Consider the following 6000-nt stretch of genomic DNA (forward strand, 5'->3'; position numbering starts at 1 on the left):
GACGGCCTCCTTAATAAACTTTTCTAAGATCTTCCCCAGGATAGAAGTCAGGCTAATGGGCCTGTAGTTAGCCGGATCCACTCTCCTCCCTTTCTTGAAGATCGGCACCACATTGGCCTTCTTCCAGTCTTCGGGCACTACACCAGAGCGCCAGGAGTTTTCAAAGATCCATGCCAGGGGCTGGGCTATGACGCTCGCCAGCTCCTTGAGTACCCTGGGGTGCAGATTGTCAGGGCCGGCTGACTTGAAGGTATCCAGCTTCTCAAGATGTTCCTTCACGAGGTCAGCATTTATGGAGGGTAGGGGATCCCCATCACCCGGATCTCCCTGTCCCATAGCAGGCATGGGCGTCCCATGGGACTGATGAAAGACTGATGCAAAGTACCTATTTAATAGGTTGGCTTTTTCCTGGGCGTCAGTTGCCAGTTGACCCATCTGGTTTAGCAGGGGTCCAACGTTGCCCTTGCTTTTCCTCCGGCTCCCCACATATCTGAAAAAGGACTTTTTGTTGTCCTTGATGCTTGAAGCTAGTTGGAGTTCAGTTGCAGCCTTGGTTTCCTGGTTTGCTCCCTGCAGGACCGGACCAGTGCAGAATAATCCTCCTTGGAGGTGAATCCCATCCTCCATCCTTTGTAGGCTTTCCTTTTTAGCTGTAGGAGGTCCGCTAGGTCCCTGGAGAGCCAGGAGGGCTGCTGTGCCTTCTTGCTGCCTTTCCTCCATGTTGGAATAGATTTAGCTTGTGCATTGAGGATCGCTTCCTTGAGAAGCAACCACTCTTCTTGAACTCCCATCTCCCTGGGGTCATGGTCCCTAAGGGCCTGACCGACAAGCCTCTTGAGCTTGTGAAAGTCAGCTTTTCTGAAGTCAAGGACTTCTGTGTTGCTGACTGACTTGCCAGCTTTACGGCGGATGGTGAAGGTGATCACCTCGTGGTCGCTGTCACCCAGCTTCCCATCGATCACTAGGTCACCGATTAGGACGTCCCCCGTAGCCAGTACCAGGTCAAGCAGCACTTTGCCTCTCGTTGGCCCATAGACTTCTTGAGTCAGGTAGAGGTCATCCAAGCATGAGAGAAAGCTTTGCGACCGCTCAGATTTTGCTGAGTGATCTTCCCACGAGATGTCCGGGTAACTGAAGTCACCCATGACAACCAAGGTCCTGGAGCAAGTGGCCTCAGTCAGTTCCCGGGCGAACTCCTGGTCAAGTTCAGGACTTTGAGTGGGAGGTCTGTAGTAGACTCCCACCGTTGTGTCCCCTGTGCCATATTCCCCACGAATTTTTACCCAGAGGGTCTCTAGCTGTCCATGCTGGTCACCAACATCAGCTTGCAGGGACATGTAGCTTTCCTTCACATAGAGAGCTACACCCCCCGCCCCTTTTGTCAACACGAACCCTCCTGTACAGGGTATAGCCCTCTATACCCGTGGTCCAGTCATGGGTGGAGTTCCACCAGGTCTCTGTTATCCCAATGGCGTCATAATTCTTTGCACTGAACAGGAGGATGAGCTCCTCCTGCTTGTTGCCCAGGCTCCTGGCATTAGTGCACAGGCAGGCAAGTGTCCCCTTGGGGGCTCTTGCCTTGCCCACAGATTGTGCCAGGGCTGGGGCAGGAGTGGGCTCCCTTAAGTGCCTTGGTCTGCTGGCTTTGTAAGGGTTGCTCAGTGGGCCAGCAGTGGCAGTAGTCCCCCCATCCCCCAGCGGGCTTAATTTAAAGCCCGGTGGAGCAAGTCAGCCAGCCTGGCTGAGAAGAGCCTCCTCCCCAGCGGGGAGAGGTGGAGGCCATCTCTTTCCAGCAGCTCGCTGCCTCTCTCGCCAAAGAGCGGGCTGTGGTCATGGGAGCCAAAGCCTTCCCGATGACACCAGCTCTGCAGTCTTTGGTTCACTAATACATGAGACGCTGTAGGCACTTTAATTAAAGCTCTTGGAGCACAGGTAAAAATGCCCATCATTTCTACCACATGAGAGGGAATGAAGCAGAACACAATACTGAAGCTTAATGCCATCTTTATTAAGTGTCCTTGCAACAATACAGTCTAGGAGCTCACAGTCACCTTCAATTTGCTACCTTCCTCTCACATGTGATGGCTGGTTGCATGAAGATTTGGTAATATTAGGTAATGCAATACAGAGTACTTTAGGAGAGGCTGAAGGGGTGTGTGAGTTTTGTGCCTACTTTGCTTGGAATGCTGCTTGCGATTGGAACAAACGGCTTTTGTTGAGCAACCCAGGACATTTCTCAGTAAATAATTACATATTTTCTGTTCCTTTTCAAGTTTCTTCTGGCTCATAAACACACAAAGAGTGTCTTGGGAATATAAATATCCTGGACCATGATATTTCAAAGGAGCCAGTGATTTTGAGTGCCTCCAGTTTTGGGTGCCAAACTAGAGACATCTGAAAGGAGCCTGATTTTTCAAGGGAACTAAGCAGCTGCACCTCCCCCCCCATGGCTCTTGCTGGACACCCAAGATCAAAAGCAACCAAAATCACTGGTTTTTTGACCATTTTTGCCACTAGGCCAACATTTCTGAAATGTTAAACTAAACTGATTTTTTACAAAAAGTCTTTTCCTTAAAAGGCACTTGGAAAGTGTCCTCCATGAAGCAGCTCTCCTCCATGAAGCAGCTCTTGTACAGATGAGCCACTGTCATCAATTTAGGCTGACAATATTTAGTAGACTCTAGAACAACAAAGAAATACGAGTACATTGTCCTGTAGTGCCTGATCTTGTTCCAGTGACATCACTGGTAGTTGCACTCTTGACTTTTAGCCAAAAGACCTTTGATTAGATCATTTTCATACAGCAACCTCACTTCACAAAATAGGGCCTCAAACCAAGTCACAGTTTTGGGACATAATGTTCAAACCTGCATGTCTAAAAACAGACATTGAAATATTTAGGCAACTGGAACAGAACAGCCAAAATTTTAAGGGTGCTGAACTCCTACTGACTGAATTGCAGCCATTCACATTAAAAGTATTTTCGAAAGATTTTCAGACATGCTTGTCATAGGCTTATATTTCACTGACGCCAACAGTAACTTCAACAGAAGTACATATAGGTCAACACTGAGCACTGGGGTGGATCCAGCAGGGTGCCATGGTACAATTGCACCCCTCCCCACCTTTGGTTCCTCCTCCACCCAAACTTTAAAACCAACTGTTTACACAGGGTGCACACATTTATATTCAGACAAGCTGATGCAGTCAATTGACTTCGGGGTTCAGTAGCATCTCTCCGATTCCTGTGAATTTTTCTCCATTCCACTAGTGTTAATGACCCTCTTTTTAAAAATAGTTGTGATGTTGCACTATTCAAACTATCCTTTCTTCTGAAAGGGTACTGTAATTTTGTTAGCCATTCCTGGTAATGTGTTTCTTCTGTTTCACAGCCCGGCTGGTGTAGAAGTGACTGACAGTGAAGTATGGGGGCATTGTCAAGACACTCAAAAAGATTAGATTTTGTTTTACAAATCTGAGTAAGAGAGCTATATGTAACTGTAATGACACAGTAGTATTTACATTTTTAGCCATTTTTTACCTAGTTTGTTGGGATTTTAAATAAATAAATATATATAACCTAGGAAATAAGTGCGCACACCAATAGTTTTATAAAGTTTTGGGGGTTTTTTAATCTTAAACTGTGTAACATAACATTAGACCCCTAGCATATTAGTAAAGCTTCTAGTTTCTCTTTACCTGGAGAAAAAATATGTTGTGTTATATGTGCTGATGTACCACACCACTCGTACCCGTTTCAAAATCTTAGATCCACCTATGCCTAAACATATAAAAACAGTCTAACCTTTAGATTTAAAATCTTGGTGGCTCATTCCAGCAGGACTAGGTAAAATAAAAAATAAGCTTGATCCTTTGTCCACAGCAAGCACAGTCACCAGTCCTCACTAGACAATCCTGGAAACTGACTCCTGATTCAAAATCACCTTCACCTCTGTTTGCTCCTCTGATAACCTCAACTACAGCTCCTTCCCTCTACAATTGCCAACAGAACCTGTATCTATTTGTGGGGGATGTAATCCCATTATAAATCTCCAGGCTGTTCACATTTCAATTAAATGCCTAACCTTCACTGATGTCACCAATGCAGGATCAGTCCCATCAGGAACAAGGGCTATATATTAAGCCCTTTGCAATGTTTCCTTAATGAGAACCCAGTCACACAGTCCTTGTTATAGGAGCCAAAGGCTTTGCTAGTGTATGACCCATGTAAGCCTATTGACTGCAATGAAGTTGCACTGGATATAAACTAATCAACTCACGGCCTGTTCACTGCAATGTGCTTTACAAGATGAAGCCACAATATCATCACACATTTCATCTGTATTCTCTTGAACTTCAATTTCAGATCATTAATAAACCAGATCTAACACCAACCCTTGTGACAACCCATCAGACATTTACAACCATCTTAATGGCCTTGTCAATCATTTATCACTCTTTGTGCATTCAGCTGGTGTCCAATCTGTGTGGCAGTACTCCTATCCAATCATGTGCACTTGGATCATTGACAGATGTACTAATTAGACATCACATTATTTGTCAACTAATTGATCATCAGATCAAATCAAGGTCACTTGAAAAAAGGTTTGACTTTGCAGGAATAGTTTGCCGAACTGCGGATATTTGCAGGGCTGGGGAAAACTAGGCTTCTTAAATGAAAGTGTCAGTAAGCAGTCAAAAAACCGAGCTGCATCCATATTAAAAGGCATAAAGAAAGAATGCAAGATGAAAAAGTGGCAGAGGCCAAATGTATTGTGATAAAGATGGAAACAGTTCCAGTGTTATACTTAAGGCCTTGTTACACATTGCACTTTGAACTGTTCAGATGCTGATCACTGTTAGTGCTAGTTTGAATTTGGAGCAGTCACAGCTTAGGGCTAAAAATCTTCTGACCATCCTCCACCTGCACAGCTGTGATTTGCCACTAGATAGCTGATAAGCAGGAGCCTGACTAGGAGTGGTAAACCAGGACAGGTTTCTATCCCTGCTTTAGGTGGGGCATGTGGAAAGGGGGGTAGGAGGGCAGGAACATGAAGCTGGGAGGCAGAAAGTTAATGGGATGGGGTGGGCAATGAAATGGGAGGTGGAAAGGAAATGGGATTGGGGGGAGGGTGGTGTAATGAAATTAGCTGCTGAAGAATAAAATTTAAAAAATATTTTAAAAATAAATAAAGAGGAAGTAAATTAAAGGTCTCATGTTTTACTAAATTGGGATTTGCAATTCGGGTGTGGGGAGTCCTAGGCATGCTTCCCTGAGTGGCTGAGAGGTGGGAGCAGTGAAGGAAGGCGCTTTTGGGAGCAGCCCCTACCCCAGGAAGAAAGCCCCAGCTCATGGGAACCTGATTCAGCCCCCTACCTTGTTCCCTCTGACCCAACCATCTCCCCTAAACCCCACTCCTGAACTCATCCATGCCCCGCAAAGTAGCTAGCTGGCATGTGCTCTGCAGGCTGATTGCATGGGGTTGCACCCCTGGAGCTGGGAAGGTCACATCCCAGGAGTGGGAGAGGAAGTTTGCTTGGTGCCAGAACTGTCCCCTAGGCAATAAAGTTCAGGGTGGAAAATTTGTCCACACAGAGCAGGAAGATAGGGGAGAGGACACTGTGTCCTGGGATGTTGGAGGACTGCAACTTGGGCAGCTCATTTGAGGGGAGTGGTCACACATTAATGAACAGAAGCTGGATAACACAGATCAGAGATAAACGTGCCTGGAATGGCATAACTTTAAGGCACCTAAAGCATGCTTAAAACTAGTTTCAGATGTTAATGTGTAGCCATTTTCTAAAGGTGTGCTCCTCCCAGTACAAATTGCAAATACAAAAAAAAAAAAAGATCATCAACATGCAGTTGGACAAAAAAGCTTTGCTTGCATAGATTCAGAAAGAATGTGCTTTCTTGGTATCCTAATAAATGTACAAGGCAAAAATCCACAATAGTTTTCTTTGGAACAGTGGAAACAAATAAAACTGCTGGATACTGGA

Source organism: Crocodylus siamensis, chromosome 4 (assembly GCF_052110815.1).
Source record: "Crocodylus siamensis isolate JL-2025a chromosome 4, ASM5211081v1, whole genome shotgun sequence".
Lineage (NCBI taxonomy): Eukaryota > Metazoa > Chordata > Crocodylia > Crocodylidae > Crocodylus > Crocodylus siamensis.